Genomic DNA, 22,317 nt, shown 5'->3' on the forward strand with positions numbered 1-22,317 from the left:
TTACTTCTGATGTTAACTTTTTGGTTTGTAAGCAAGTATACAGATGTGAAAATGTTGATGTCTATTTTAAGCATCCGTTACATACTTGATACTTCATTTGATGCCTCACATTCCTGTTAACTGCACACTGTATACTAAGAACCCCCTCATGTCAAATATGTCCCACAAAAAGACCGAAAGCAGAATGTATGTGTTGTCAGTGTAAGCCATACAAGTACATGGAACGTGCTATTGTCCGGTGGGCATACCACCTTAAAAGTATAAGTGAAGTAAATTCTTTTTGCAAAGGGCTCTATTTTCAACTGTAGTTCATATAAGAATTTACTTATGCGATTTTTAGACTTAGTACAACAAAAAAGTTAATGTTGAAAATTTTAATGGTTTATACTCAATAAATATTAAAAATTCAATACTTTATTTTTGTGTTATTTTTCATGTTAAGTACTCACTGTTTAATATAAACTCATAAAATTAAAACTTAATAAATCATCACTAGAAATATTCTGAAGAATAAATGTGGGTGCACTAGACCCATGTTTCTGTGCCTGGATGCCAAAATTCATCTTATGCCCCAGATAAATGTTGTCCAAGCTTCCTCACACTAAGCACGTCAACTGCCGCCCCAGGCCTCACAGTAAGGAAGCCCGGTGCTTCCGGCCCTGGGCCAACCTTTACCCAATCTACACACGCACTGGGCCTGGTTTTGTTTCACCCCTCCTAGGGATTCGAGGGCTTTCGTTCGTTCACAGAGGGGTACCCTGGCTGCCCTTCCCCATGCGGCACGATGTAAACGAACGCATCCACCCTCCCTTGCTTCTTGCTTCCTTTTTGGTACTGCGGCGTTTGGACCGGGCCAGGTCTCCAGGCTGCAGCCCGCCAGAGTTCTGCCAGAGCACCAGGGTTGCAGGTGTGCACCACCACACCTGGCTTCACTTGCCATCTCCACGGGCTTCTTCCAGTCTTGGTTATGGGCAAGTGAAGGAACCAGTCACCCAAGTAGCGAGGACTCAGATTCGGATCAAGCCCGTCAGTAACAAACTGGCAACACAAAGGAGTAGTGCCTCTGATGAAGTCACTCAAACACGACACTCCCGGGGCACCACCGCGACCTTCAGTCCTTAAACCAGCAATGACTGCCCTTTGCTGCTTCTAGAGAAATGGAAAAATGACTTTTTAGGAAGATGTGAAAACCTGGGTGAGTTCTCACTGCAGGGCACAGCAGGCCTCTTTCTTCCTTTCCTTAACCCTCGGGACTTCTATGAAACCATCTGGAGATCCTTCCGGACCCCTTCAAATCTTTTACCTGGAAATGGGGTTCAGGTTTGTGGCCAAACTGTTCAGAAACAACCATAAAAAGCTAGAGACACAGGCTCGCTCACTTTATTCCTTGTTCCTTCTTCACTGCCACAAATGACTGTGAATATAAAACTGAATGTATATTGTTTTAGTATTTTAGAATTTACATTATTTACCTAAGCCTTAGATTCTTTTTGAAAGTGGTAAGAAATTATTTTATTCATCTGATTCTTTAAAACATAAAAACACTACCTAAGTGCGGTACGTTTTTAACCAGAAGCAGGTTGCGAAATCAGGTAACGCGGTCCGGACAGCCCCGGACACACAGCCCAGAGCAGGTGCTATGCCTCCTGCACACGCCGCACTCGAGAAACAGGTGTGTGCTTTTCCTTGTTAAGAGTTCTGCTAAGGCTTCATTTTATTCGTCTTTGGAGATTAACCTTTAGCTTCATTTCTCTACTCACTTTATGTCCTATTTTTCTGCTTACCACCACATTACTTTACCTTCTCTGTTCACTCTGCTTCAATTCCCGCACCTCCCTACTCCTCTAGGTTTCCTCAGCTCTTTTCTTCTAGTTCCTTCTAGATCCTTAACTTTAAATCTTTCTTTCACACAAGCTTTAAAGCACTACTTTGGTGGTAGCCCACCATTTTTTATACATCTGTGTAATCATTCAGACAAAATATTTTATTTTTCTCTTGATTTCTTCCTTGGCTGTTATTTAGAAATATAGTTTATCTTTCAAATACTTGGATGTTTCCAGATGTTGAATTGCTCCTGCTAACTTAATTTCTGTGAAGACTTTGGAATTCCTTGTTTCTTATGTTGTAGCCCAGTACATGGTTTGTCCTGGTTAAACTCATTCCATAAGCATTTGCAACAGAGTTTCATAAATGTCCCTTAGGTCAAACGACAATCAAAGGTGCTGTTGCTGTGTTTCATAGCCTTACTGCTCTGTGTTTAGTCTAGTTACCAACACTGAAAGGGAGTATCAGAACATCTAGACTGTCTTTGAACAAATTCTGCTCCAAATACTGCACCAGGCTGTTGTGGGATTTATCTGCTGCCTCAAAATGCTGTGGAGGCTTTGTATTACACCCTCATGCCTGCCTGCATCACGCTTTCAGATGGGGCACACCTTGGGAGATTTGTAAAATTTTTCAAATAACTTTTAATACATCCTACACAGTGTCCACGCTCAAACTGACCTGGCCTTCCGCCCTGCTTCTGAGTATACAGTCCCCTGGGCAACGCCCTCCATGTTTGCAGGTCAGCAGGTGCTCAGCCCAGGCCTGCAGCCAGCTGGGGGGGGGGGGGGGGCCTGGGCTGGGCAGCCTTCTGTTGAAGGCCGGGCCCAGAACCTCACCTCACCGCTTCTCCCCAGCTCCTCTTACTCCTCACAGCCCCGGCCTTGGCCAGGACTTATGGAAGGGCCAGGGGCTGCAGGAACTACGCCAGGGCACGTGCATACAGGGCTCTCCAGAGCCCTGGCCTACAAAATACATGGCAAGGGTGGCAACCAAATCCCTACTGGAGGTGAAATTCAAGGCTGCACACCCTTCCCACTCCGCAGTGCGCCTTCTCCTGCAGTGCACCCAACTGGGCTGCCACCTTCAGGGCTCAGCAGGACTCGCATTGGGTTCCAGGGTTGCAGGTTCTACCCCTCTGGGCCGGCTCACCTTCTTGCCTGGCCTCTCTTACAAATGGCTCCAAGGTCTCCACTTTTGCTATACAAGGGAGGGATATTCCACTGCAAGAAATTCCCAGTGTTTCACACACCGTGAAGATGACTGGAAGCACCAAGATAACGAGCCTCTTGTAACTTTTGTGTACATGAACTAGTACTGTCTTCTTCTATAGTTACGTGTGTCTACTAAAAGGTGTAACGTACTAAATAATACACTTGCAACCTGATCTTTACACCTAAAATATACAGAGAGCATCTTCCAGGTTGGAAAACACAATCAACTCCATCCACATCATTTTCATGCCTGTTTGGTTTTCCCTGGGAGGCTTCCCTGAGGTAGCCCTGGGAGGCTACCTCAGCCTCCCAGGTAGCTGCCAATTTTTGCAAATTTATGTAACTATTCCCTCAAGTTAAATTCAAGGAGGAGCTCCTAGTCAAAACACCAAAGGGTTTATATTTAAAATCAGTATTACCAAGCTCCCATGCAGAAACCGCCAGTAAATATGCCCTGCACCAGTAGCAGTGGATGTTGGAATCTGTTTTATTAGTAGGTAAAATGGCCACAACCTGCAAGTGTGGATTCCACTTTCATGACTCTGCATCTTTTTCTGGCGTTTATGTTCCTTCATACTTAAGATTTCTAGTAAGAAAAATTAAACCTTTCTCCTCATAAATCCCCCCCAGTTTATGGTTTGTGGCATTCTTTACTTTTAAAAATACTTTATCTTTATGTCAAAACTACTGACCTTTCTTTGATACTATTAGAAACAAATTCCCTCAGTGTTTCTTATGGCTTGTGTGTAGATGTACCCCAAAGAGGTGACTGGATCCATGGTGTGTGGCACAGTTCCAGCTGTGGATAATGAAGCCCCACCCTGGGGGCAGGTGGCGCCAACCAATAGGCTTGCAGCCTGAATGGGATAAAAGGATAAGGGGGGCTCGCTGCTTCCTGATTCCTGCCTGTCCTGCCACAATCTGTTTCTCTACTCCAATGCCTCCCTGCTATGCTGCCTTGCTTAAAGCCAGCTGCTGATGGACTGAAACCATCACAAACTGTGAGCTAAAAATAAACGCTTCTTCCTTCAACTTGTGGATACTGGGTATTTTGTTCCAGCAATGAGCAAGTAACTAAGACAGATTTGTCTGAAACACTCTTTATTTCCCTTTCACAACTGATGGATAATTGCACTGGATATGAAAGCCATGTCAGCAGGCTTTTACTTACTTGCTAGAATCACTTCTGAAGTGAAGCCTCATGTGATCCTTGCAAAGTGTGCCCCAAGCCTTACCCCAACTTTTCTCAAGGCTCTGTCATTATTAGCAGTTTGAATTCCGTATGCCTAAGCAGTATTGAGCTCTGCCCATCTACTGTTATCACAGTTTCCTCAGTATGTGGTTTGATGTTTATCACTAACTTTGGAAATGAATTAGTCATTATTTACTTAAATATTTCTTCTGCTTTTTTCTCACTTCCAGTTTTCCCATTATGTACACTTCTTGTAAGCATCCCACAATTCTTCAGTAATGTTTCATTTTCTTCAGACTTTTTCTTTACGTTATTTTTTGAAGTTTCAATTAACATTTCTTCAAACTCACAGATACTTTTTTCAGCTATGAAAGGCATTCTTCACTTCTTTTAGCAATTTTTAGTTTCCATGTGTTCTGCTTATATTACTCACATGTTATGTGCTGTCTACTTTCTCTGTTAATGCCCTTCATCTGAAGTCACAGCTGGTTTAAATTCCAGGCTTGCTAACTCACCTCTCTACTATACCTGAGTGGGGTTCTTTATTCTTGCTCTGTTTCTTCAAACTACACTTTTGGTTTTATGGAAAACCAGACATCCCGCATCAGTTAAAGCAACGGACTCAACACCGGTTCCCAAGAGATTCTGCTCCGGGGCTGTGAAAGAACCCACTATGGGCTGACAGCTGAGTGAGGTAGGAGGTGGCGGTCCAGTTAGGAGCTGCAGTCACTGGGCAAGCCTCTGCAAGATGTGTCCCTGCCCCTTCCTCTCAGACACAGGCCCTCAGTGACCCGAGCCGCTGTTACCCACAATGTGCAGCCTCCCACAGGCTCAGGAGACACAAACCAAAGCCTCTACAACCATGAGCCAAAATAAGCCCTTCCCCTCTTAATTCATTTTTCTCAGGTATTTTGTCACAGCAACAGAAAGCTGGCTCATACCCCTGAGAAGAGCCACTCCTACCCTCACACTGCCAGTGCCCCCGCCACCCTCTCCTTGACAGTGCAGTGTGCCCGATCTACACTGCCACGGCAGGAAACAGCTTTACCCCTCATCACCCTGCAGACTCCTAACCACAGACAGTTTCTGCCCTTCCTGATACCATCTGAGTACGCACCAGCAGGCTCTGGCTTCTGGCTGGACAGCTTTCCACTGTGTGTCCAGGCTAATTCCCAAGGCTCCAGACAGGCAGGGGTGACGTCAGATGAGGGCCAAACGTGTATTTATAAAAGCCTGTTCCCTGTGACTTCCTTAATCCCAACTAGGAAACTGGAACACCTTGTAATCCAAAAATGGGACATTCAGAACTATCATCACTTTTAATCAAGTTTTCTATTGCTGTGCTAGGTTCAAGGAGTAACAGAACTAACAAACTCTGAGCCACAAATTAAGCAAAAATGTCAAATGGATCATAATTTACATGCAATTAGCCAAATTGAATCATTATAACTAAATAGATAACTCTAGGGTCAAAATGAGTTTTTTATTGCCACAATAATTACAGAATGAGTGGTTCCAAATGAATGCTAAAGATTGTTGACATGATTGCTTCCTTTCCCTGGATTATTCTGTAAAAAAATACAGACAGAATTTGTGTAGCCTTGGAAGCAAGGCTATTTTTCTATTTTCATTTATTCTCTTAGCTAGCTAGAATCTGGGCTATATTTTCTCAGAAGACTTCACTTAATCCTGTTTTAAAAAAATACCTCGTACAAATGTGACGTGAACATTCAAGAACTAATGGTAAAAATGAATCTAGGCCATGATGAAAAGGAAGAAAATCTGCAAAACATAACAGCAATTTCAAAAATAGTGGGGAGGGATGTAGCTTAGTAGCACAAGTGTCTGCCTGGCAAGCTTGAGGTCGAGTTCAAGTCACAACACCAAAAAATAATAATGGGGAGATGTGAGGAATGCTTTCCTTTCCTCTTCTCTAGGTCAAACATACCCATCTTGCATCACCAAGAGAAACCACCACTCTTGTGATCTCTGCTGCCAAGTCCTAAAGCTCATTTCAAAGTCTAGGTCCCTGTGCTAAGAATCATGTTCCTTCTATTTCCAATACTTCACAATACTCTAACAACTTGGAGTCTTGGGGACGTGGGACAGGACAGTAAACAACCCGCCTCAGAGCCAAACTGCGACAGGCCAACCAGCCCACCTGGTGTCCACAGTCCCCTTCTCGGGCTCCTGCAGTCAGGGACACCATGCCCTCCCAGAAATTCCCCAGCAGGGAGAACTGGAGGCTGTCCCACAGCCCAGCGCTCCTGGAAACTGTGCCCTCTCAATCCTAAGCCCGCTTGGCTAGCCTGTGCTGTCTAGCCACTCCTACTGAGGACACCACCACAGAGGCTCTGGCCTTGCACCCACTGGCTCCCTCTGGCTCCTGAGGACCCGGGCCCTAGGTGCTCCTCTTGGGAACTTCCAGCACCTGACTTTCTTCAACAGACGTTGCCTCCTGCTGTGTCAGCCCACCATCCTGGACGCTCTCACCAAAGAAAGAGTGTCCCAAGGCCAGGGTCCAGAGAGGAAGGAAGAAAGCAAAATATATAGTGGCACCTCTGTTTCTGGGTTTCTGAATTTAATTTGTTTTACGATTTTGGGGAAGATAGCTGTGTTTGTGTTAGTATCACCTGATAAGGAGTTTGTAAACAGAAGCAGTATTTTACTAATTCTTTTGTTTAGGAATTAAATTATTTGCAAACAGAAGTGCTCTATGAACCAAGGGATTACCATGCTCAGAAATTCTCACCCTTAAAGTCCTTTGGGGAAATCTGACCAGAGTAGTGCTGATGGTCATTTATCCAAAGCAAACTTGTGACAGAGGATAGAGCGATGCAGTGTACCTGGCCTGACTTCTTTACAGTGCAGGAAGAGGCATCTTCTCCATTCTGGAAGAAATGAGCACTATTGTAACCCTCGTTTCTGAACTTGGGACTCTCCAGGAAGGACGGGCCCCAGTGACTGAGACCACTTCCCCGGAACCCTGACTCCAGGATGAGTAGGCTGAAGCCTTTGTGTGTACTGCACAGGTAATAATATCCAAGAACCTGCATGAGAATAAATGTGGCTGGAGGTGTGGCTCAGCCACAGAGCACCAGCATGTGTGAGTCCTGGCTTCAATCCCAGCACTCTATCAAGAACAAAACAAAACAAAAAAAATTCAAATGAGAAACAATGCAAAGAACATTAGAAAAAGAACCAACTATCCATTAAACCAACACATAACCACTTTCGCCCTCAGCAAACACAGATCAGCAATAGTAACACGAGCAGTTCACATACTGGGGCCTATTACTTATGGCCAAGCATTTTCTATGTTATTCCCAGGTTCTAACTTCTAACCTTCACGATGCTCCTGTAAGTACCTGGCCCGGTACTGTGTGGCTAGCGCTTGGCACACCAAGCCTCAACTCAGGTCACCTGAATTGGAAGTGCTAATGCCCTCTCTCCACTCTCTCTCACAGGCATACCCTGCACTTCATGTCTTCACGTGTGTAAAGGGAAACCATTTCCCATAATTTCAACATGCATGCAGGTGTGGATAGCTATTTTGAATGGAACGAGAGACATTACAGCAGCCATTGTTGATTTTCCTATTGTCTGGTTTTGAAGACCTAAAATGCCTTCATCATCCCATTCTGATCAGTTCTATCCTATTTTGCTTTGTATGAATTTACTGTGTGTGAAGATATGGACAGCTATTTAGAACAAAACAAGACATAACATGATAGACAGTGATGATCTCCTGTTGTCTTGGTTCTGTGTCACTTACATTGTTTTCTTCTGCTCTGCTTTGTTCTGTTTAGTTTTACCCTCTTTAAAATAAAATTTTAAAAAGAAGTTTCCCGGAAGTGCTGAACACCTGGGGCATGAGCACGGTGAGTGATGCCACATCAGCTGCTGGCCAGTCAGAGAGACTCACCCGTGAAGACCACCAGGACCACTGAGCCACCATGACAGCACACAGCTTTCCCCAGCAAGAGAAACTAAACTGGTGGGCAAGGTACTTAACTAGTGGTGTTATGGCCTGTATCCAGATGTCCCCCAAAGCCTCCTGCGACCATGGGCAGGACTCTTCAGAGTGGCTGACATGGGGGTGTGCTCTGGGATTGAGGGTGCGATGCTGATACTGATTCATGCTGCGATGCTCAGATTAAGGATGCCCTACCCTAGGTGTAAGGACCACCGCCTTGGGGTTGGGCAGCCTGGATAGGACACAAGAGACAGAAAGAGCATCGCTGCTTGTTGCTTGTGACATTGTACGCTGCTTTGCTGCCTGCCATCAACTCTGCCATCTCCTCTGCAATGCCACCCTGCTTTGAAGTCAGCCAATTACAAACTGAAACCCCTACAAACTGTGAGCTAACCAGATCTTTCCTCCCTTAACTTTGGAGGATGAGTATTTTGTCTCAGCAATAGGGAAAGTAAGCCAGTAACTAAAAGCAAAACTTGACCTTCACTCTGCCTCCTGAATGACCTTTAAACTTCTCAGGAAAAGCTGGCAAAGCAAACTTTATCAGCCTCAATTTACCCTACCACAGGACACAAGGCAGCTTTGTGGGACAGGCTGTGCTCAATACTGATGCAGTGCTCCACATGCTGAGAGCTGTGACTTCCTGAGGCTGAGCTGCCCTTAGCCACCATCCCAGGGCTCCCTCCAGGACCCTGCAGCCAGGACTGAGTGGGCAATGGAATCCTGCCCACCACGGCTGACGAAGGACACTCCCCCCGACCCCGCTGGAAATGGGCAGGCCAAGCCATCCTGTCAGGCCTGGACCCTTTTCAATTTCTCAAACTGAAGCCTTTTGCTATCTTTTTTTTTGCTTTCCATGGTTAGGAGAAACCAACCAGCTAGATCCTTGTCAGAGATGAGCTCCCTTTTTTTACTTTCCAGTTAACCCTTTCCCTGCCATGGGTGATACACCCATGTGGTTCTAGCATCTGGGAGGCTGAGGTACGAGGGTTGAAAGTTCAAGCCCAACTTGGGCAACTGAATGGCTTAGTAAGATCCTGTCTCTCAAATGTTAAAATAAAAAAGGGCTGAGGACACAGCTCAGTGCAAAGACCTGAGTTCAATTCCCAGTGCCCGGCTTGGGGGAATGACACTCCCCCGAATGCCTCAGTTTTAATTCGCATTATCCCTGAGCCAAAGACCCATCTAGCCCATGCCAGGCTCTCCAGCAAATAGGGAAATAGGGAAACTGCTTCTTTAAAACCACAGCACAAAGCGGACATGTGACACACATCTGTAATCCCAACATTTGGGAGGCTGAAGCAAGAGGATCACTGTGAGACCAGCCTGGGCTACACAGTGAGCGCAAGGCTAGCCTGAACTGCACAGTGAAACCCAGTCTGAAAAAGCCAAAAATCACAGCACTGCACGTCAAAGATGGGAAAACCTAAACCCTGAATGTGAGACACAGCAGCAAAGCCAAAGGGTAAGCAAACTTCACTCTAAACAAACCACTTTTTTCCTTGCCATATATCTTCTGAGTGTTAACCCTAGAAATACCCTGTAACCATCTAAAGTGTAATAGTCTTGTTCATATTAGTTCAAATATCTACACTGCTAACGAATTCCTGGGTATTTAAAAAACAAATACAATTTTAATTAAACCAAAAAGACCTAGAAAGACGTGAAGCAAATGTCCACTCCAGCTGCTGGGGAGGAGAAATGAAAATCACCATAGCGAACACACTCTATTCTCCGCCTATAGAGGGTCACGGGGCTGTGGGGTCACAAACAAGACAGGACCCAGCTTAGACGGCCAAGAGAAATCTGAGAAAATACTAGGAACGGCAAAACATGAGTAGTGTTGCAATACATAAACAGCTCACAGAGATCCACAGCACCCAAAAGCCTCAACCAGAACCATTTTAAAATGCCAGAGAGAAGCAGAGCGCAGACAGCCCGAGGACGGCTGGGCAGGGAAGAGCAGCGGTACTCCCTGCAGGGCGGGCACGGAGGAGCGCCCACAGTAGACACGGACGCGGGGGCAACCCTGAGGCTTCTGCACTACAAGGAACACCCTCATCAGAGGTGAGCCATAACTGACATAACTGCCTGCAGATTACTAGGCTGAGAATTCCCTGAACTGCAAGTGCGCTATGACAGTGGGTGGAAGAGGGGGAACAAAGACCACAAGCAAGGAGAACATGTAAAGGAAATACCTGCAGGAGGTGAGAGGCAATGTAAATAGTGCAAGACCAGTAAACACACAAAAGTCAGTGAAGGCTACAGGGAATGCTCAGTTAGATGAGAAGCTCCTGGGACAAAGGAGTTCACAATGCTGTGGTTTTATTATCAGAGACCCAACAGCTCACAGGAAGTCACAGTCCATAGCTGGACACAGTGGTATGAGCTGTAATCCTAGTGAGCAGGAAGCTGAAGCAGGAGGATCCTTTTAGCTCAGGAGTCTGGACCCAACCTGGGCAACATAGGAAGACATCACCTCTCAGTCACAGGTAAACCAGGCATGGTGGCACACACTTGCAACCCCAGCACTCTGGGAGGCTGAGGCAGGAGGAGTACAAGTCCAGACCAGTTTGGGCCAGTTAGAGACTTAGCAAGCCTCTGTCTCAAAAGAAAACTTAAAGGCTGGGGACACAGCTCAGTGCAAAGGGCCTAGGTTCAATCCCCAGTTCTACGAAGAAAAAGAAAAAGAAAAAGTCACACCCACTAAGTGGAAAAGCTGGGATCCAAACCAGGACCTGATCCTATGCTCCTCTAATTCTCCCAGTTCACTCTCTGTAGAAACCTTAAGCACAAATAAACGAGAGGAACCAGAAGAACAGACAGCTCTGGCATCTTTTACAATCAGCCGCCTTCCTCAGCACAGTGTCACAGGGCTTCAGCAGGGCACTGGCAGCCAGCCCTAGACAGCACTTTGCGTCACCCGTGGTGGCTCTGGTTTCATCTACAAATGAAGAGATTCGGTATCCAGCCCAAGTTCTATGTCTTAAAAACTGTCACAGCTGACAGGGTGGAATCAGGATCCAACCAATGCTTCTACTAAATTTATTTAGAAGGGCAACAGAACAGAGGCGCCTTTGCATGGCTCACAGCACTAGGACCCGAGGGACAGGGGCAGGGGTCACAGACGTGTTTTTAGGTGGGTGTCTACACCGCTTTCCCTGTGGCAATGAGCAAGGGCATGGGCATAGCTGTTTAGGGAGATATACAGACTGTGATTCCCCAAGCAAGTCCAACACCTGAGCGCTGTGTACCGCTGCCTCCCTGGGGGGGGGGGGGGGCACAGGAGACGAGATCCTGCGATTCCACTACCTTAGGAGAGAGTTTCTGACACCAAGAGGTACCCTGCCCCACATCACAGACGCCATTGGGCAGGTCCAGAGGAGCAGAGGGTTGCTGCTGTTCCTCCTGAGCTCTGACCCAGTCCAGCGCCACCTCCCACAGAACAGCGCTGCCAGCACAGACCGAAAACTCTGGAGCCTCCGGAACCCCAGCCACAGAGCCCTCAGCTCTCCTGGGCCATCTGCCAGCTAGATGTGCTCTCAGATGCATTCCTCTGTCCTGTGCTCGGTCACATATACCATTCTTTAAACCAGTAACTCTGTCCCACAGTGGTAACTGCCAAGACAACCACAGACACTGAGGGCCACTGATCGCACTATGCAGGGTCCCCTGACCTGAGGAAGCTCTGCCTGATACTCTTAAGTATGTACTCTGCCACAGAAAAAAATCAAGCCATGCAAATGAACCACAGCATCTGAGGGGTGACTCCTCTCCTGGGGTCCATGGGTTACGACAGGCCCAGCCCCAAGGGGACCATGCTTACAAGACACGAAAGGTGGAAAACCTGATACTGTTCAAAGGAGCCCCCAAAAGCAATGGAATAATGATAAGCTATGTCTACTAACCCCCGGAAGCCCAGTGGCCTAGACTTTCCAATACCCCCTGGACTAGGAATTCAAAACACAGCTCCAAGCCAGCAAAGCTGCCCAGAAAGAGAAAGCCAAGCACTGCTACGGTCCCAGGGGTATTAAAGCCTACAGATGTTTATTCTAACTACAAAGTACTTACCGTCCAGGGAAAAATGCTCAGGAATGAGGGAGAAAAAACAATCAAGAAAATACTGCCAAGAATTGGGGAGGGGGTACTGTCCTAATTTGTAACTATGACATGAAAACAAAGTTTCATCAAACTTGTCAGATCTTTATGATGAAATAAGCCAATATCACTGCTGACAAATGCAACAACCACAGCAAACAAGCATACCAAAATCCATGTGGATTTTCCAAAGAAGGTCAAGAAATCAACTGTCAGCTTAAATTCACTAATTGTATCGCAATACTGAACATGACAGATGTCGTCTAACTCCCAAATTCTTTTATGTGAACGCAGTGCGATTAACTTGATCCGAATTTTCTATATAATGCCTTTCCCACTTTGTAAAAATACACCCGCTTTGTCACTTATCTCACAATTTCTGCTTCATTTCTCTGTTCTATCTCAAAAGAAATTTCTACAAGGCTGGATCTGAACAGAGTGGAAGCAAAATAATCACAGCACACAGCAGTGCCATCAACATTTCTGGGATCCCACAGGCAGATGCTCCAGAGGGCAACTGTGCAGGGGGCAGGCTGCCCCACAGCTGGAAGGGACTGGGGCTGGGAATAATGGCTGCAGAGAAACCTCCGGCACAATCCCGGCATCCGAAATAAATTAAAGTAAACAGCAAGGTCCCCTCCTCCACCCCACCAGCAGCCTGGCTGCACTGAGACCACACACTCAGACCACACAGCCTGCAGAACTCTCAGGCGGCAGCTACAAGCTGTCACTCTAGCAGCAAGGGACCAGACTGCCAGCCACAGGGGAGAAGTGGGAAGGCCAGGGCGAGGCCTCCACAGGGCTGGAGTGGGGAGTAGGGAGTGGGGATCAGGACCTGTAAACCCCCTGAGCAAACACACTGGTCATGACCTTGGACAACCCTGACCCCGACTCCCCCACCAATTTAGTAGCTGATGAAGGATTAACAAAGCATCCATTTAACATCAATTGACCTCCTATCCATCACAGGACAGAAGAGAAAATTACTATTACAAGAGCACTTCATTAAAATAAAGATAGAAGGCCACGTTTCCTTATAATTTATAATGCATACTTCAATAGTCTTCAGATTTATCTTAGCTTTAGACATCGCCTCTTTTTCTTTGAAGAAACACACAAGGATGAATTTGAATATTTCTGCAAGAGATCAGAAAATTTTAATTTTAATTTTATAATTTTCCCTTACCATATTACTTTTCCAAAATATTTATTGGTAGAATAAAGGGCAGTGCACTTTTATTTTTTACTAAACTTCAGATTAAAAGTATATAGAAATGTTAATTAGCGGCACTATTGAGATGGAAAAATCAGAAAATGACACAATCAGGAAAGAGTTTTTAGAATCATAAGAGATAGCTTTTAATATTCGGTAAAGCAGAATTTTGATTTCAATAGCAGACAAGAGGTCTGAATAAAATAAGAGGTTTGGTTCGGCAACAGGGAAAATTTAAGTTCTGGTTCCATAAACTCAGAAAGAAACCTCATGATATTAATGCCATTTTCTGCATAGATACTCTATAAAACAGGAATCATTTCCCAAACACTGCCTGGCAAATGCCAAAGCCTCCTGAAAGACCACACCCATCTCCTGGCTCCTTGGACAACCAGGATCTGCAACAGGGAAGGAAATGGAAAGGCAAGAGGACTCTCAGGCCCAGCTCAGCTCTGCCCAGAGGCTCTGCCACCACCTGAAGCACACATCCTGGACCCACAGGCTCTGCAGCTGTCCAGGACAAGAGGTCTACAGGTCATACCCCTAGAACCTCCCGGGATGGACCTGTGCCTATCAGGCTGCTCTAGGCCCCTGCAAGAACTCAGAAAGCCAGTGCCCTTCCTCCATCCTCTGAACCCTAGGATCAAGGTCAACTTAGATCAGGGCTGCCACACATTTGACAGGGTGGGACAAGTTTCAGAGGCAAGGTCATGACTCCGTGGCCCACTTCTCCTAGTTATCCATCTTCCTCCTCCGCTCCAATGCAATCACCATTCACAAAACATCTGTGGAAACTGGAAGACTCCAGAGGCCCACACTGCCCTGTCAGAGAAGCCACAGGGCTCAGAAGGAGGATCTGCAGGGGAAGGGGACACACTCTGCTTCCAGTCCCTCCCTCACACTTCTGGAAGAGTGTGAGTGTAAATGAGAGCACAGGTGTTTGTTTACATTTCAACCTCCCTGGGGGAAATCCAGTAATGTAAACAATGTATCTAATACGTGCCACCTCCATTTTATCTATTTTATCTATTATAACTAATGAATTCATCCTTAAGTGGAGAAAATCTTCCATCCTACTGTGAGGTCAGGAGATGGGATGAAGGGGAAAAGACTATGTCTGAGGTGACCCAGATGCAGAGCACAACAGGACAGGATGGAGGGAGAGCCCGAGGCCAGCCCACAACACTGCCAGGACTACCTGCTACATCCGCACTGGTCCCCCATCCACACTGGGCCTCGATGCTCTCCCAAGACAGGCGCTGGGCTCCTCCTGCATGGGAAGGGCTGCCAGAAGTCTCCTCATTCCCGGGAGCTAGAAAGCCTCACCCTCTCCGAGGAGGACCTCTCTGCTCAGCACAGCCGGAGAGCTAAAAGAACCTGCTCCCCTAACGCTGGCCAAGGACACTGATGTAAAGTGAACAGGCCAGCGCAAACTCAGCTCCCACACTTGTCCAATTCCCACAAAACAACTGTAGAAGCCCCAAAGAAGACACACTACTTTAATAGGAGGAAGGGTCGTTTCCTATAAAACTTTACATTGTTTATTCAAAAACACTCCCAATTTGCACCCAGGGTCCCTAACTCTCCCTTGTTATTAGATCTACATGAATGGATAAAAATACTAATTTCTGATACTTTAGAAAATGTAATTTTTTTAGGAAAAAAACATCTGGTTCTCCTCTGCCCCCAAAAAATCACCTGGACAAGACTGAAGAAGTCAGTCAAATAAAATTCATTTCTACCTTTGCTTATTAAGATTTGAGATCTACACAAAGAACGGTCAATCAGCACTGCAGAAGACAACAGTGTCAGACTCCTAAACTCATCAATCACAGAGATACAGATAAACTGAGGTTACGAAAAGGAAACACCCTCAGGTTTTTTCAGTCAAAACAAATACAGGCACTCCCCATTTGACAATCAAGTTACAGCCCCACAAAGAAGTTGTTAAGTAGACTGCTTGCTAAAATGAGGAGGTGTGTATAGTGGGTACATCACAGAACAAAGGAATGGTCACAGTAAACTCCAAAGTGATGGCTTTGCCTCACATGCATAAATAATGTAGTACTACCATGTACAATAGAACACAAAACCACAGCACCATACAATACCAAAAATTACTCTACTGTACCATAGAAGCCACCACAAGACTGCACTGCCACCCAGCTGCCGCCCACATTCCAGTGTGGTAAGCCTGATCAGAGCAGATGCAGGCTATAAGTCCGAGTAGAGGTCTGAACAGCTCACCTTGGTCATAAATCTGATCAGCAGTTAAACACGTGGTAGTAAACACGGAATACCTGTACTCATTAATCACTTGCTATGCCCCAGGTAGCACACTAAAGGATATAAGAACAAGATTTGTAACCAGTCATATATGACCTTGACCTTCTGGGGAGTCATAGCACAAAACCAGACAGCAGTAGGAGAAGTGACATAGAGTGGAGTGTAAATAAATATTTCAAAAGCAAAATGGGCTGAGAAGAGAAAGAAATTTGAATAGGGAATGTCAAACCAAGAGGATTCTGCTTTTTCACTATAGCTGTTTTCTAGTTTGCCCTGTTCTTGCTGGAAGTTTCTGGCCACATAAGAAGGCCACAGGAAGGTGCCTCAGCAAGACAGGAACAAATGAGCAAGATCCTCCAAGTGGAAGGAGCAGGTGAGCAGTGCCCAGCTTCTGAGATGGGTCCCAGCACAAACACAATCTCCACTCTTGTAAATGCAAGAGGAAAGAAGTTTCTTGACAGAAACACCATGGGATTCCACTTGGGTTCTTACTACTAAAACCGGCGGCATGATCATCTGCTAAGATGACATGAATGGATGAGCAAAGACAGAATCTGCAGAGATGAAAAGCAGGTCTTGTGAAGAAAACGTTCCCTAGAAGATTCCTTCATGGCCTGAATGGGACTGGTGACCATGGGTTTACAGGGACACAAATAGAGACACCATGATTTTCCCCAGCTGGTTCCAGCGACCAGGCAGATCTGAGATCACCCAAGGCTAAGAATCAGCCCATCAGACTGGCACAGGAGTGAGAAACAATCACGGAGTTCTCCTGAAGAGGAAAAAAGCAGGTCTAGTTGAGCCAGGAGATTAGGGTGTGGCACGGGTTTGTCAAGTGGGCACAACCTGTCAATCATGGCCTTTCCAGGACAAGCACAGAACAGTTCCCACAGCTGGGTGCCTGGGACCAATCAGAAAGTGCCATCTTCAATTTTTCTAGAGAACTTGAGCAGGTTTTTTGACAGGACAGCCTAGATCTGAGGACAGCGTAAGGAGTGGGAGATATAGAAGGTGGTGTCCTTGACCTCACAGCCCCAGTGCCTCCCTTTGGTTCACACCTGCACCCTTGTTTTATTTTAAGAGGCTGGCACTTGCTCTGGGAGCATGTTTCTCTTACTCCCGTTAATAGAGGTACAAACCCTACTATCTTTTGTGCTGTTGGCTTCTCTTTGAGCTTCACCATCCTCACGTATTTCCCAGCCCTGCGACACCCCTGCCAACAGTCTTCTCATTCAAACCACCTGGTGTGAGTTCAAATTCAGCAGAGACCCTGACACTGATACACATCGTACCACTCACAAGGGGCTTTCACTGGAACTACCCCAAACGAAAATACCCAGGCTTCTGTCTTGTCTTACAGTAAAATTATAACACAATGAAAGTTAAACACCTTCCAAAGTCACAGAACCTTAAAACTGGAAAAGGCCTTTGAAGATTCACTGGAACTTATCAGGGAGACTAGGGCCAGCCCTGCAGAGACAGCAAAACCAGCAGCAGTGGCAGTAGCACTGCACATTTGTCCCTGAGTGCTCACTGGGTGCCCAGCAATATTCTGGGTGTGCCCTGACCCACTGGGGCAGCTAACATCTGACACACTAAAATCCAAGCACCTCAAGTCCCAGGGTGCAGTGTTTTGCTTAATCAGCACCAAAATTTACTGTGAGCTGAAAATATTAAGAACTGCTAAGCTCTAAAACAAAAATAAACCAAACTGAATGGTCCACCCCAGGCTTAAACACCACTGATAGTATTTAAAGAATGTTCAAAAACCTTTTCTGCTGGCTTAGACAATGTTCCAAATAAACAACTGCCTAACAGATCAGTTCCAAACTCCTCCGCCTGACTCCAAGGCCTCGTCTTCCACATCTCCTTCCCTCACTAGCCTGAGGCCACTGCTCCCCATGTGCGAACCAGACTGGCACAGGCCTTTCCCATCATGGTCCACTGCCCCAAAGCTTTTCCCATCGTTCCAACCCTGACACATCCTTCCCTCCTCCGAAGTCCTGCTGCACCTACACTCAAGTCCTGAAGGATTCTTCAAGATAACAGTGAAAAAGAGCAGAATTTAGTTCTCTAAATTGAGAAGACAAAAAATGCTCCTTCGGAATCTGAATACCATTATGTGGCAGTTATATGGAACAGCAGAGAGGGGTTTCATGAGAAATGACTGAAACTAATTCCTGTCCACCAAGGGCCCGGTCATTTGACTTGTATGTAAACACCAATGAGTTACAGTTCCTACCATTAAGGGTTAAGTGCTAAGTGGACAGTGAATTTACTCAGTTCAAGATAACAGTGATAATCTAGTTCTATATATTCTATTTTCTGAATACCTAAAAAAAGGAAACTGAGGCCCAAAGAGACTAAGTAACTCAGCCAGTGCTGCAAAGCAAGCCAGTGGCAGCCCAAGGGCCAGTGAACAGTTACTTTAGCAAAAAAATAAGCCTCAAATTGTCATTCTGAAACTGAGATCCAAGAATATCTAAGGGTGTGTCCACAACCCCAAGATTCATTGCTCTACAATTACTACAAGTTTGAGTATTTTTATGGCTAACTTTTCTAGTTAACATAAACATATTCAAAAGCACATGATTTACATGAACACTCCAACCACATTTTGCGCAGGGTGTGAGAGTCATTCAATAGCCCACATTGCTCAGCAGAGACATGAGTGTCAATTCCAAAGTCTTCCCTACTAACACTGGCCTAAAACTCATCTGTCCCATCCACATTTAAGAACCCACTGTGCAGCAGGTGTTGTTCTAGGAACCCTTGTTATATTATGATGGGTAGGCTGAAGCCTGGCATGGTGATAATGCACCTGGAGTTCCAGCATTCAGGAGGCTGAGGCAAGAAGATCACTTGAGCTCATCTCAAAAGAGAAGAGGAAAAACAGTAAACTGGAGAACAGGAACAAAAGTGAGAGACGACTCTTATCCACACCTCCTAGGCTCATCCTGCTGCTAGGAGACACTCAGGAATTGTTCCAAGTCCTCCACTAGAAGACCGCCTTTGGAAAATATTTTCAGAGTCAATTTCATTTTTCTGTAAGACTCACAAAAAATGGGCTTTCAAATATTTGTGGAATGAATTCAAACTTAACCTACCAGAGTAACAATCACCTTGCAGAAAAGCAAGAATTCAAAACGATATACAACACAGGAAATTAAACACTTGACACGGAAAAAATTCTTTTTCTAAAATTTCCAAGAGCTGTTCCAAGTTATACTCGGAGAGTATCCTCTGCTTCCCTGCTTAAAATTATTGAATTTCTACTTACTCAAACAGAAGAGAACACCTGGGTACTAAGAACACGTTCTTTCTCCTACCACCACCTTTTCACATATAGGTGATCCTTGGTAAGCTTTGGCTTTCAGTTCTTTTGTTATTAAAGGAATCAGTTACACAAAGCCTGGACAAGTACGTACTAGTTTTTATAGGCAAAACATTATTATGCAGTAGGGTGCAGATCCGCGTCGTCCCGGGGCGCCGGGCACCCCAGCCCACTCGGGCGGTTTCGTTCACTTAAGGGAGGCAACGCGTCCTGCGTAAACACAGCACAGGCAGGCGCCGGCCGTCCTGGGGCCGGGGAAGACCACTCGCTTCCGCCCACGAGCGCTTCCTCAGTGCGGCAGCGTCAGCGCGGCTCGGGCGCTGTAGGCCTCGGCCGGGCGGAGCTCGCAGCCCCGACCCTCGGCACCACGCCGCGCCCGCTCCCGCTCCCCGGCACAAGCCAGGCCCAGTGCCGAGGCGGACCGGCAGGTGCCCACGGGCGCGTCCGGCCCCGCCCCGCGGCCTGGACCCCGCCTGCCGCCCCGCCCGCCCGCCGGCCCGCCGCCAGGACCTTCCAGTCCCCACGTACCTCCAGCCCTCGGCCAGCCGCGGCCCACAGCAGGATCTCCTGGCGCTGACCCCCGTCGCCTGAGCCCGGAGCCGCAGCCGCCCAACCGCAGTGCCGCACTTCCGCCCGCTGCGAGCGCCAAGCGCGTCGATCCACCGCGTAGCCGAGCACCGAACTCTGGATGGATTAGGTCACTGGAGTTCCGCGGAGGGGCGGAGCGAAGCGAAAGTGAGGGGCGGGGCCTAGGGAAAGAAGGGGCGGAGCCGAGCAGAGGGGCGGAGAGGAGATAGTCGGTGCGCAGAGGGGTTAAGGGCAGAGGGGTGTGGCGGTGGAGATGCAGGGGCGGGGCCTGGGGGCGGAGCCTGGAGTGGGCCCAGGGCGGGAGGCGGCTGCAGCGAGCCCTGGCAGCGCACAGTCCTGGGTCCTGAGGGCCCTGCCTCCGGCCGGCCCCGACTAAGGATGGGGTCTTTTCTGGGCAGGCTTCACGGACATTTGTGGGACGCTCCAACATCAAGAGAACGCCGTTCACACCCTTGGTTACCCGCCCTCGGTTGTTCTCAAGGGAGTTGCGGAGTGACAGTGCGGTGGTCCGTGGGTGGGCCCTGCACCAGATCCGGTGGCCACAGGGACCAGGGGCGGCCCCGTGGCAGGCCATCGAGACTGCGCCAGGGGAGACGGTCCACCGATCCAGGCAGCCCACGATAATGAGGACCTGCGTGGCAGGGTGGTCCCCCAAGGCTCCTGCTGAGCTCTGAGGGGGACGCGGGAGCAGCAGGGCAGGAAGCTGCCTGAGCCATGGATGCTAGGTGGGTGGAGCAGGAGGCTGGCCCTCTGGCAAAGGGTGTGGGGTGCAAGGGCATTAGTTCAGGCGAGGAGGATGGTGTTCTCCATGGGGGGGGGGCAATGAAGGAGGCGGGGACAGTGGCAGGCTGGCCCCAAGTCAAAGTAAAAGTGACAGCACCGCCAAGGGCTGCAGTGTTCACCTGGACATTAACGTGGGCAGCTGCACCGAAACAGGAGAAAGCGAGAGGAGAGGAGGCATCTTTGCCTGACAGGACTAGGATGCTAGACTCACACCCCAGGGATAAAGATCAGGATCTTGGAGCCAGCAGTGGGGACATGCTAGTGAGAAATGAGAAGAAGGTAGACGGGGATCAAGGAGGGAGACAGAGGATCGCTGAGATCTCTGGTGCCTGGGCAGTGGGCCCTGTTTGAGACCCCTCACTGAAGATGGTGACAACACAGCACACCTCCAGCCATAGCCCAGGTGCCAACTCAGGGACATTCTCTGGGAATCCCTGGGCTTTCATTCTTCCTGAGGGTTTTCTGTGAGAGCAGAGCAGGCTGGAACCCCTGCAGCGTTTGTTCACCCAGAATTGGCTCCACCAGGGGTGCTGTAAGTTGGTATGCAAGCCTCTGTGTCCACTGTGCATGGCCAGCTCTCGAGCATGTGGGCCACAGTGTCACAGGCTCCCACAGTGATGGCCCCTAACCTGCCCACAGTGCCTTACCCCTCCCCACTGGCTGTCTCCTTCACCCAGGCAAATGCTAGCACTGGAAACTATCACGGGGCTGTCTCTGAGGGAACCATCCAACATTGTCTTTTATCATAAACCAAAAACAACCTGTGCTTATTACTAGTCAAATATCATTATGTTCTGAAGTGCACACACATTCATGAAAGGTATCTGAGTAACAAAAAAGATGATGTTTTGTGCAGATGCTTTTAATTGTGGGACTCTGTGACTTCATTTTTCTCTCTGCTTTGCCAGAGAATGTGTCAAAGTGTTGCTTCATGGTGTAATAGCTCACTGTCCCCAGGACCATCCATTTCAAAAAGCAGGAAAGCTGCAAGTGTAAATCAGAGACTTGGCAGTAAAGGTCCAGAGGAAATAATGTAAGAAATCACTGGCAGCAGTGCACCCTCTGCCAAGGAAACCAAACCCCGAGTCTCAGGGACATACCATTTCTCAGGTTAGGTGATCCTGCTGTTAAGCCAGGATGTATGAGTCTTGAGAACTCACAGGTTTTTTCTGAATTAAAAAAAAAAAATACTCAAGTGAAAACATTCCAAAGGGGAAAGAGACTCTTTTTGTTAATATAAAGAATACTGGTTCCATTTTCCTTCTTTTTCCTTAATTTCTGGTTCTCCTAGTTCTGAAATCAGTTAGCACACAGTGCAGTATGTGTAGAGGTTGGCAGGAAACAAAATCAGTAAACCTAAAGTTGCAATAGTAGCTGTCAAAGTAATTAACGTGGTCATAAAGCTTTGTGTGTTCAATTCTGTGTCAGATTTCTCTGGCCTGGAGAAGAAGAATAACTTTGAAGCATGAAATTCCTTTGCAAACAGTCAGGAAACTATGAGAGACACACTTCTCTCTTCCTTTGCTACTTTATTCTTGTATTTATTTCACATGTATTTTACATTAGGTGTTCTGTATTGCCTGGCATATCAGTTTGAAATGGACCAAATTAGCATAGGACCAAACCCTCAAGACAGTTATAAAATGTCATAGCTTAGTGATCTTTTTCAGCAAAGCCTGATAATCAGTCATCTGTATAACGCACAGGGTCTGTGCTCCTTGCTGACAGCTTGCTATCTCATTCACTGTCCTTGAAACTGTCAAACTTTTATTACCGTTCTTTCACACACCAGCGTGACCACCCAGTATC

General features: G+C 47.1%; 1 protein-coding gene across 4 annotated transcripts in view; it reads right to left on the reverse strand.

The window, feature by feature from the left end:
- Exoc2 (exocyst complex component 2) overlaps positions 1-19,814 on the reverse strand; it is a 143,159-nt gene extending 123,345 nt beyond the window's left edge. For all 4 annotated transcript variants that reach the window (XR_001199723.3, XM_003463219.5, XM_063259784.1 and 1 more), the window contains exon 1: positions 19,666-19,814. The gene's annotated coding sequence lies outside the window, so the exon portion shown is untranslated. The remainder of the gene's footprint in view (positions 1-19,665) is intronic.
- Positions 19,815-22,317: the final 2,503 nt, after the last annotated feature.

The sequence above is a fragment of the Cavia porcellus genome, unplaced genomic scaffold, assembly GCF_034190915.1.
Source record: "Cavia porcellus strain 051 isolate PalLab524CR breed Dunkin Hartley unplaced genomic scaffold, mCavPor4.1 scaffold_13, whole genome shotgun sequence".
NCBI lineage: Eukaryota > Metazoa > Chordata > Mammalia > Rodentia > Caviidae > Cavia > Cavia porcellus.